The 12,160-nt window shown below is 35.2% G+C and overlaps 1 long non-coding RNA gene across 8 annotated transcripts; it reads left to right on the top strand.

Annotated features, from left to right (window-relative positions):
• Positions 1-550: 550 nt before the first annotated feature.
• LOC113302708 lies at positions 551-6,567 on the top strand. Of its 8 annotated transcripts, XR_003337044.1 has the most exons (5): positions 551-681; positions 1,563-1,676; positions 2,840-5,095; positions 5,398-5,469; positions 5,846-6,567. It is a non-coding gene; the product is annotated as an uncharacterized LOC113302708 (long non-coding RNA). The 8 variants fall into 8 exon arrangements; XR_003337043.1 differs by having other exon boundaries at positions 1,563-5,095; XR_003337042.1 differs by lacking the exon at positions 551-681 and having other exon boundaries at positions 852-1,676.
• Positions 6,568-12,160: the final 5,593 nt, after the last annotated feature.

The following is a 12,160-nucleotide window of genomic DNA, read 5'->3' as shown; positions in this document are numbered from 1 at the left end:
GAATTCAGTAGTAAATGTCACGGAAGGATTAATCTATTGCAGAAAAGATATTAGCCAGTTAAAGAGTCACATCTATTCTGAATGGTGCATAGTCAGGGAGTCACGATGTTGTTTACGACCTGAAGGCGTTAATGTTCTCAATCTACGGAGAACCGCCTGAATCTATGCACAGTCTCTCCACATAATCAGGGAACGGTGAGTGTCACCGACGTCCTGAAGGCGTCCGCCGCCCAACTATTCTTCTATGTGGAGGTGGGTCTCTCTCCTGCAGTCAGGAAACAATGAGTATCACCGACGTCCTGAAGGCGTTAAGCTCAATCTACGGAGAACCGCCCAAATACTTTATTCTGCATAGAGGTCACGACGAAATGACAGGGATCGAACGCTCAGCTGGTGCAGGCTTTTCGAAAAATATTCATCATGGCTTCGTAAAATATGAATCGTTACATGCTTGAAAGACGTGTCAAAAACATGCCTCATGATTTTACGATTTTTGTCCTTTGTTAAAAATCCACCATCTACACTAGGTTGCCGCACAAAGCTTTGTAATCGACTTTATTATTATTAAGATTTCATAATCATCGTCTCATTTAAATTACGTTCTAATATTCTTTGTATACTTATTTCGGTGTTTCTTCTCTGTTTCCAAGCCCTAATCTTTGAACAACACCAGCAGAGCAGGTAATTACAGTCTTTCTCTTATTTCTCAGTTTGTTATACTTTTAATTTTCTTTTGGTTTCTCCTGGATGTTCTTACTTTTTACGATTTCAATTTTTTATTTTTATTTTTGTGGGTAATGGTTTCCCAAACAGAAATTAGGGTGTCGGACATGATGTTGTTATTTCTTATTGCTTCCTCTCTCTTTTTTCTTCGACAATGTAGGTATGTTTTGGTTATGATATTGTTTTTTTTGGTTTTCTGGTTGTTTTTTATTTTGAGATTTATTTAATATTAGTTTTTGATGTGGATTTTGGCTTGCACTTGAGATCTAAGGAACATGGAGGATAAGTAAAACAGGTGTTTTCTTTTCCACACTTTTTTTTCACCTTTATGTAGATACAAATTTTGTTACATGGGTTTTCTTAAACTTCATTGAGTACTAATTAAAGATGAAACCTTTTTCTGTAATATCCAGTCACGGAGCCATTACTGCTTACTTGATCGCTCAATGCTTTTATGTTCATAAATTTTGATTCTTTTCTGTTCAATGGTTTAATGGCAGTTTATGGTTTAGAATCACAAGATCATGGTGAATTACAAAGCTAGGGACGTTTTGTTCTACGAACTATTATGGTTTAGAATAACAAGATCATGGTGAATTACAAATCTAGGGACGTTTTTTTCTACGAACTGTTAAATGGAAGTACAATCCGTCTGTATAAATTTCACTCTCAATGCATGGTTGTTGTAAAGATTGATTAAATTTTATCATTGCTTTCGTCAGTGGCCAAGCTATGGATATGTAACTATGAAATTCAGATTTAAATTTGACAGCATTGTGATCTTTCAATAGAAGATTTAGATATACATATAATTGTTGTTTACCCTATCATATTTGCAGAATCATTTTCATGCTAATTCAACTGAAAAGTGCATTGGCATGGATAGATGTTGCTCTTCCTTGCCTTAGATCAGTAACTTGGGTCATGGAGAATCAGTCGTCATAAATCCCAAGGTATGTCCTTAATTAATTCACTTCTTAAATTATTTTGGATATTAACTATATAGAAGCCAATTATATAGAGACAAGAAGCCTTGAAAGACATATATTTGCATCCCGTGCATGAACAAATAATATTAGAACTGCCCCATACACTCATTGTCATCTGTGTGGCTCCAAACATACTATTAATTGAGCAGTCTTTGCCTTTCAAGGCTCCATCTATTTTTATCTAAATACCTTTCAGTGCATGCATAAGTTCTTCAAGTTGCTGTTTACTGGAATCAATAGTAGCATCAGCTATATGTGTTGTTGTTTACAGAAACATTTCTTAATAGCTCTTTTGGTGATACAATGAAAGATGGAGGTAATTCTCTCATCACGTTTATCTCATTAATCAGCTATGCAACCACTTTCTGAAGTAGAGTCAGTTCCCAAACATTGGTGTAGGCAATCTATTTGATTGAAAGACACATTTTCAATGCAACACTGCATCTACTTATGCTTAATTATACCTAGATATTCAACATCCATTTGCTAAACATATACCTAGATATTCAACATCCATTTGCTAAACATATAAGTTCATATAGTTTTCTGCAAATTTTGAAAGTTGCTTAGAAATGGGTTGAGATATGCAGGTAACGGCAACATGCTATTGAATTATATTTTTTACAAACCAACCCGAACTGAACCATGGTCAATTTTATAATAGAAGTGAAACCCCAGGCACATTTTCGTAGTTACTAGCGGACCAGTTAGAATGTTTGCAATTATTCTTGAAAATTTTGATTTAATTTCGAAAGTTGCTTAGAAATGGGTTGAGATATGCAGGTAATGGCAACACGCCATTGAATTATGTTTTCTACAAACCAACCCTAACTGAACCGTGGTCAATTTATAATAGAACTGAAGCCCCAGGCACATTTTCGTAGCTACTAGCAGACCACTTAGAATGTTTGCAATTATTCTTGAAAATTTTGATTTCTTATAGAAGATACAAATTTTAGTTACTGGCGGACCACTTAGAATGTTTGCATTATTCTTGAAAATTCATTGATGTCGGATAGAAGGTATAAATTTGAATTGGATTTTGCAATCCCGATATATCTTTCTAATTAATTTTGCTTCAGCACAAGGTATAAACATCCATTAAACTTTGAGTTTCTGCATAACAGTGTGGTTCTTTCCTCATTGTGAGTTTGCCGCCATCAAGTTACTCCTGCTCTACAAGAAAGTGACTTACAATTCCACCATCTAAATGCACGATAAGTTAATTTCAAAATTAAATACATGATAAGATTATTTGTCTACGACCATTACAATGTGAAATTGCATATTCACTGACTTTTTCTTATGTCTATCAGGGACTTCCAATTCCATAAGCTCATTCATCAAAACAATGATGGAAATAGACGTCTCTGTGATGAACCTCATGTGAAACTATTAATTAAATTATAACTGAACTGGATTAGTCTTTATATATCTAACTTACACACCAGAGTAATTAGATATATGACTACTAACCCAAGTACAGTTAAACCACATACACCATCAACTGTATTGCTATTGGGTGTTCTAACACAATAAGTATGCTCTCTAAATTATCAATATTGTACAACTGCCTTACTGTGCAGGAAACCACATTCTGAACTCTCAAATAGTTCAGATCCAATTTGTGGTTTTGCAAAGTATGTAAATCAAATACATTATGGTGTATATCAGAGGGAAGCATTGCACAAGAGCAATATGAGTGCAATTCAGAGTTTGTTACATCGGAGGGAAAATTATCTAGATCAGCAACCTTGACTGAGTTCAATAAGTGTCAGCTGGAAACATCAATGAAGAAAAAACCATCTTTGGATTTCAGAAGTACTGAATGTGCAAGGATCATTCATGTTTAAAGGGGTAGATTTGCACGTATTTTGCTTTCTTTGTATTTGGATGTTTTAAATAGTGATTTCGACTAATTTTCCATTTGTAGTAGTGTTAATGACATAGTACAACAATATAGTGGTAATGTAGTGGTAATGTTCTTGCTTGGACAGTAGAAGTTATGACAAGCTTTCAGGTAGTCATTTACCAAGCAACAATCAGGGCATCTTGATTCTTGAGTGGCGGTGTTAAAGGCTGGAGTAGTGTCTCTACCAGAATTTTGCTTGAGCAATGCCTTCACTTATGTATTATTTTTTCGACATGTTAGTTAATTTACTCTGGTTTGAGTTTTTGAGTTTTCTTAAATTAGTTTTAGTGATGCAGACTACGCAGCAAGGAGCAATGAGGACGGTGCTTTGATAATTCTTTAATTTGTCGCCTCTGGTAATTAAGCTTATGATGTGTACGTTTGGAGGAATTAGTTGTAATTGCCAATTTGCTATACTATGCTATTTTATATACAGTCAGCTTTGTCAGTTTGAACTTTGTGCAGTACTTTTCAGCTTCATACATGATTTGAGTTATTTTTTACGGAATAACTATCTTATGGATACAACTGTTTTGTGTTTATCCCAAATACTTAAACGGATGGTTATTTTGATATGTAATTGAAGAGTTTCTTATTTTGCATGTATATTTAGTTTGTAGGAAAAGACTGGTGAAGTAGTCAAACTTTTATCTGAAATCCGCAGGACATGCTTTCCACTATCCCACTATTACTATGAGTGAGCTACAGGATTCGTACATGATGAATCATTGAAGCCTATATGATTTTGAGTTACTTATGAAGTAAATGAAATTAGCGATAGCTTTCGATTAGTAAAGAAAACTTTATTGAGGTACTGCATATCCTTATTTAATCTCTATAATTGTATACCTTTGGATCTGAAAAAGCTCGATACCTTTAGAACTTGCATATTCTTATTACAGTATCTTATAATTCTTTAGTTATCACACAGTCATTCAGCAAGCGATGGTCGGACAGTGAATATCCCATTCACCAACCATCTTGCAGATTATACCACGTGTTTAACAAGGTGGTACTCTTATCAGAGTGGATGCTCTATCTACCAAGGACCTTCAATGTGGCTGCCTTGGATAATTTTGTCTTTCACTTGGATTTTTTACTTCTGTCATTGTAGACCCAGCTGACCTCTTAGTCGATTTCGCAGGTCACACATAATCTTATCCTACCTTTGCAGCTGAATTATAAGTTTGTTAAGAGGAACTGCAGGAATGGATTTTTAAACGTAGGTGTGAGAGGAATTGCAGGAGTGGCACCTGATTTAGAGAGAGCTGCAAAAGAACAAGGTGGAGAATCTAATTCAAAAGGTGGTGAAAGTACAGAAAATGAAATTATCTTGATCAAGGGAGCACTCATCTCTGTTTATGAAAATAACGTATCTGCAAGGTTCGAGGATGAACTCTGTGGCGTTATCAATATCAACAAAAACACCTGATTCGCGTTTGCCACAAACTGATGCACTAAATTGCGAGTGGTATGTCGTTTCTTTTCTTGCTTTTCTTTTAATTTCTGATTTGGGTTCAGACTCTCATCAAAAAAGAAGAAAGGAAGTTGGATTTTGAAGTGGTGGATGAAGACATAGTCGATGCCTTTGATTGTATATAGCAGGAGACAACACCATCACTCTATTACTGCATGTAATGCTGTTATTATTATTACTTGAAAAAATAAATTATAATCTCATATGTTTGTCTATTTAATTGGAGCGGTTAAAATTAGTATCGGTGATTTTTTTGATTATCGGGTTTATTGAATCATATTTTGTTTATTGAAAAGGTTAACGGGGGAAGGATTCGCCACAAGGGCATAATAAGACCATAAAGGTTAACGGGGGAAGGATTCACAAAGGTATAACTCTCTTCCATCAGGTTTGTTTTATGCATTGTCATGAGAAGATTGTAAAGGGTTCATATGTATAGTGTGCTCAAACATTGTAATGCTATGTAATTATGAGGGTGCTCGATGTGATGAAAAATGTAGACATGTAGTAGAAAATGAGTAGATGGCATACGATTAATTTAGAATTGTTTCTATGGTATATTTTTTGTCATTCTAAAATTTGATCAGAGAGGACTACCTCCTACAACCGAAAATTCTGCACGTAAGCTATAACATCTACTGCACTTACGATGTGTTGCATTTCATTCTTTTTTCTCCACTTATTTTGTTTGAAGGGAGGTTATCGATCTTTTTAAGTTGATTTTTTTGTTTTGTTTTGCTGTAGAGATGCTGATCAAAGTCGGTGATCCGAGGTACTTGCAATGCACACTGTTCAAGAAGGCGAGAAGGTTGTCGCAGAACTTGATAGATATGTAGGTGAGCTAAACATTTGCATGGTATATTTTCTGAGTATGGTCACTAAGTATTGTGAGCGTGGTGAATATTTATTGGTTACATATTACTTCTTTAAACAGACTGTCACATGATTACCCTATGTATAGCCTAATCGGATTTTGAACAAACGTTGATGATTTTCAGTAACTAATGCTATAGACATCTTCCTTGCTTTTGCGGTTGAACCTATCGGCATATAGACAAGAATGTTTCTAGCATTAGGTTGTGATGGCTTCTAATGCAGGAATGAGAATATGAAGGCCCACCACTTTTCGTACTGATGCAAAGGATATCTCCATCCACTTTTCAGTTCAAGAATATGAAGGCCCACCACTTTTCGTACTGATGCAAGCGATGTCTCCATCCACTTTTCAGTTCAACCTCTCTGTTCGGAGATATATAAATTAAGATACTTGTAGCATTTTTTTTTGTGAAACGGTTGTGATACGATATACTCCTTCCGTTTCTGAAAAAAAGTAACTATTACTTCTTCGATTTGACCTATTTTTAGGCTAAAATGAAAAGTGAACAGAGGTAGTGTATTGTTTTCAGAAATATTGAGGCTCCATAGTTGGAGACTTAGAAATGGGAAAAATACGGTTTAGTTCAAAACCCCATCACAATATACAAGCTAGTCCCGACCCATTTAACTAGGTACAAATTAGTCCGTTATTTATTTGAAATATGGAAAGTACCCAACTAATCTTTCTGATTTATAATTTAGTCCAAATAATTACAGTCTAATCCAAAGTGACTCATAATATACCATCATTTTTCATTAATATAAAAATAATTAAAAAACAATTTATTTTTTGAACAATTCGTCCAAAATTCGCAAACTTTATATATTCTGAAAAGCTCTTTCCGAGAGCTACAAAAAGAGTACTCATATAACTATATAATTCTCATTTTTTTAAAAAATCTTAGTTTACACTGGTGTACAAACATGCACACATATACAAAAATCCAGAAAATCCAAAGACAAGACCAGGTGCACCAGTTTGTACCCCACATACAACTGGAATCATCCACAACAATGACCAGTTTGCCAACTCTGTTGCCATTACTAGATCTCCTTCAGTTTCTCTATTGTCTTCATCAACAACAATGACCATCTACAAGATAGAGCCAAAAGAAAATTTGAATTAAATCATGGACAAATCGATCATGCCAGATCAAATCAGTTCCGAGCTATGGGTGCAACTGTCTACTCAAAAAAGAAAAGAAAAAGAGTTATGGGTATCATCACTTTCACGGTTTCACTAGTACTTTTGGGTAAGAAGAGTAAGTGATCAGAGCTAAGAAAGAACAAACCTTTCCTTGACTAATATCTTCAATTGCATCACCTACAGAAGTGACTTCACCACTGGTGTATCTCAATCAGGCTCATCCCTGTGCATACAGAAATCATCAGTTGTAGGAAGCATATATACTGCTAGTGTCTCAAATGCACCTGATAATTTAGCATGTTCATCCCCAGAAATAACTGCAGCTCTAACTCTGTCTAATCATGGGAAAAGTCTGTGTTTGCATTTTTTTTTTTTCCAAATGGGTTCTTACATCTTAGCCCAGTGAACCAGTTATAATATTTCTTCCCTCTTCATAACAAATAAAGTAATCAGACTCCCCAGAACAAATTCGAAGAAACCCAAACCTATTTTAACTATTGTGAACAATACAAAGGCACCTTCATCATGCTAGTTGCAAGCTCTTATAGAACTAGACACTCATCTGTTTCACCAAGATAAGCATATTTGCTATTTAGAGTTTAGTAAGAATGATAGGTATGTTTATTTTTGTTTTGGTCAAAGAACAGTAAAATAGGCTTGTTTCTAGGATGAGAATGGCAGTGAAACCCACCATCTCAGTTCCTACAAAAGGCTTGTTTCTAGGATGAAATGGTAGTGAAATCCACCTGCACTCATATTTTTACAGGTGCACCAATATGTACACTTGTATTAGAGGTGCAACAATTTGTACACTCGTATTACGCGTAAGTTTATCAAGTAAAACTCTCTTTCTCTACCTCACAACCCTTTGCTTGCTGACAACATATTTTCAGCAAAAGTGGAAACTAAAGTCACAAATATTCAATATACAGAGTTAACAAAAAGAAAAATCTAACCTCTAAAAATTCACTACCACCAAGAGACATTGCACGATGAAAGACCTTTGTATTCACAGTCCATATTAAGCCTTCCAAAAGTTATCGACCTAGTCCAGATTAAGCGTTCCAACTTTTACAGAAAAACCTATGGTATTCACATATCTTGGAGGAAGATCCGTATCATCGAAAGCATCAATTACCTGTAACAAGTAGAAGATAACAACAAAACTTCAATAACTAGTCTTTTCCGAAACACCTCACAAATGAATCTATATTGTTCAAAACATTTCACGTTTGACAACTTATAAAGTACACACATATATTTACCTCCATAAAACCCTAATACTAACTAGAAACTAATACATACATAAGCTTATGCGATATATGTCCACCATCTTGTGATTTTGTCACATGTGCACAACAGTGTACACCTGTATTAAAAAGTGCACAACAATGTAAACTTGTATTACAAGTGCGCTATTATGTACACATGTAATTTCTATCACATGTGTACAATAATGTACACTTATATTGTAAGTGTACTAATATGTACACATGTAGTTTCATATCCCGACTACTTCTGCTGTTGCATTAGGGTCAACATATGTACATCTAAGTGTGCATTATATGTGTATAAATATGTACACATTAGAAATCAACATGTGTACAATTATGTACACATTGAAAATCATGATGTGTACAACATAAAGAGAGACTATGAATCAACAACAAATTATGCATAGCAATTTTACAGTTAGAAAAATACATAGACAAAGTATTATCTTTTGAAGAATTTTAAACCCCCAAACAAAGTCTTAAGTGTAGCATATCCGCCGATACTACATTTCTTCTCACCCATTCTGAAAAATTAGAGCTTTATAATGGAGGTCCATTTGTCACACTACCAATTTTGTGCAAACAAATTTAAGAGAAACGTCTATTCAGCAAGAGATGTGAAGCAACAAAAAAAACACCACAGAGATACTCTTTAAAGTTAAACAAATCAAAATGGAAGAGAGTCGTGGTCAAGGATGTCCACACATATCTGCATGACCAAGTAGATAAAGTTTTTAAGACATTTCAAAAGAAGTCGCGGCTAAGGCCGGCTGCATACTGGCATCAAGAAATAAATAAAATGCACTTCTAATTTGACGCCAGTTGTGTTGATTTCCCACCTATATGTATGGTTTATACATAAGATTATGCCAGTCCACATTAAAATCTTGCGCAAATAGGTAAGGTAACAGGAAAAATCCGAGTAAGTCACTTGCGACATCTATATCAAAATCTAAACTTAATTATTTGTTTTTGCATGCCTCATTTTAAAAAATTAAGAAACTATAAACCTACGAAAGCATCAGAGTAAACACCTATGTCTCAGGAAGTCTAGTTTATCTACACGACACCTATTTGGCAGGGTTAACTTAGAACGTCTTTATAGCAGTATGTTTGTGGTGTTTAATTGCTTTCACATTGGATCTGGGGTCTTTACCAGCATGTCTAACAGTCATCAGTTAATGCAGTGACTATTATTTGTCACTCCTGAAAGCACTACATTAAAAGAATTGATATAGTCCATCCAAGTTCTGTATGAACAAGAGACTTTTATTTGTCACTCCCGAAAGCACTACATTAAAAGAAAAATAAGCATAAGTTATTACATATTCAGTAGCATTCATCTAGCTAGTTAATCAAGCAGCTTAATGTTATAAAGGAATCCGGGTGTTGAGTGTGTGCAACAAGTAAGTGTGAGTGTTGCGAATGTATGAATGATACTAACCTGTGCTTGATTGACGATGGCTCTAAGGACAGTATACCCACATTGCAGAATCTAAAGTAAGAGGAGAACAAAAAAAAATATGCGAGTAACCAAAGATGACTGACTAGTGTATAAAAAAAACATATGAGGATCCGTACATAGACATGCAAAGTGTTATATATTCGGGTCTATGAACATAAACACACTACTGGTCTATTATTGTTTCTTAAAAAAAAATAGACGCAAACAGATGTAACCAGCAAATTATACCATACTCGACTAAGAACAGTGCTTTCAAATATGTACGAGCCTAATAAGACAACGCCTATACAGTTTAACTAAGATGTAAGAGTCCTACTTAACAAACTTGGCAGGTGATGTGTTTTCAAAGTTGTTGTAGTAATATGATTCTTTCAAGACTTGTGAAAGCGGATTTTTAGATTTTTTTTAATAAATAAAAATAGCGAACTAAATTAAAAAGATGTTGTGAAAATTATGGAGAGAATAGGGCTAGGATTCCACCATTGGTTGATATTAGTGATTTAATAAAACAATAATTATGCAACTCAACATTCAAATTGATTCTAATAGTATTGCCTAGATATGTAGATTTCCAAAAGAATAGATGTTAATCCAAGCATAGAATATCAAAACCCTAAATCAAGCATATTCTATCAAGAGAAAATACACCTAACTAATCAAAATCATATAAACAATTTTTAGTTCAATGCAAAAATCATAATAGAGTTGTTGTAATTAATTAATAGAAATATATCACTTTTACCGAAACAACGGCTTCCTCCATAGCCTCAAGGATTGGGTTTAGCTCATCATGATGTTGGAAACACGCTCAAAAGTTGATTTCATTGCTCAAAGTAGGTGTACAAATGATGAAATGGAGAAAATGATGAAAATCGGGAGTTTGCAACGTTTATAATTGTTGCAAAACACTGTTACAAAGAACGACAAAAGAGAACTGTTGTTGTTGTATCTCTGCGACCCTCGTGTGGCTGTCGTTGTCACCGTTGATAAACGACTGCCTCTGGTGGTCTTTTGTTCTTCGTGTTCTTGGTGCAGTAGCAGAAACAGAGTTCTGAAAACTTTTGATTCACGCCTCCTGAGCTCTCCTCTCGACCCCAAACACTCCGTCCCCTTTCTCTATGATCCCAGCAATCTATTTATACTCCTCAGCCTCATTTAATCACGCCATAATTCTCAATATTCTTCATTGAACTCGGGCAGTAAAGAAAATATTCTGGGAATATTTTCTTCCCTGATTTAGCTTCTCACGCGTTTCTACATCTGCAAAATCTCCTTATTTATATTTTTCAGGGTCCAAAGTGTTGCTCGAGTCATCAAACATGAGCAGAACACGTTTAAATTCTCCAAAACTCATGCAATCCCGTGAATTGTTCCTCTCATGCACGTGCTGCCCTGTTTTCTTCTCACGGATTTTTCAGCCAAATTTGATCGAAACAAACACCCATACCAGCTCTGTTAGGACATATCACAACTACCCATGAAGTTTCAGCGATTGAATCACACAAAAACTCCTCCAAAATCCGATCGAAAAATCTGCCAGTGAAGTGAATATTTTTCCCGCCATTTTTTATTTTTGAAATGTTGAAGATGAAGTGCCCCTATCCTTTTCTGGGGTGCGAATAGCAGATGGGTGCTGAGGACAAATTTGGGTGTTGAGGATGAATTTGGGCTACGCATAACCTTGGGTGTCCCTTAGCCAAATCTGGGGTCCGTATAACAAATGTCCTCCAGGGGTCCAAATAGCACTTTTTGAGCAACTTTTTCCACACAAGTGTATTTCTCCAAAAACACCTACACAAACATAAAAACACCATAATAAGTACAAAATCAAGCACTAGCAATAGAGACACTGAGGACAATTCAGACACAAAACTGTGTCTATCAAATACCCCCAAACTTATTATTTGCTAGTCCTCGAGCAAATATAATCTAGAAAATAAAAATGACTACACTTAGCACGTGCAGCAAGCCATTAAACCACTAGGTGGCCCTAGTGGCGTAGTGTTGTCTCCGGAGGGTTTACGAGACCCTAGCTATCTACGTAGAACCTTGGAAGGCACTAAAGAATCTCCTTGGTTTGCATACTCTCATTGACTACAATATGAAGTACTCTGATGCGAAATTCCAATTGTTGTACACGAGTTTGCACTCAACATACTAAAATTCATATATAAGTGACAGAGCTTTACTCAGATAGTTTCTGTACATCATAACCAGAGTCAACCAATCATATGAAAAAATTAAGAAGATGGATAAAGAGATGGTTAAAAGTGAACGGTGTTTCCCATATCTGTCTG

The sequence above is a fragment of the Papaver somniferum genome, chromosome 8 (assembly GCF_003573695.1).
Source record: "Papaver somniferum cultivar HN1 chromosome 8, ASM357369v1, whole genome shotgun sequence".
Taxonomy (NCBI): domain Eukaryota; kingdom Viridiplantae; phylum Streptophyta; class Magnoliopsida; order Ranunculales; family Papaveraceae; genus Papaver; species Papaver somniferum.
The sequence above is the reverse complement of the archived record's forward strand: the minus strand, read 5'-3'. Positions and strand labels throughout refer to the sequence as shown.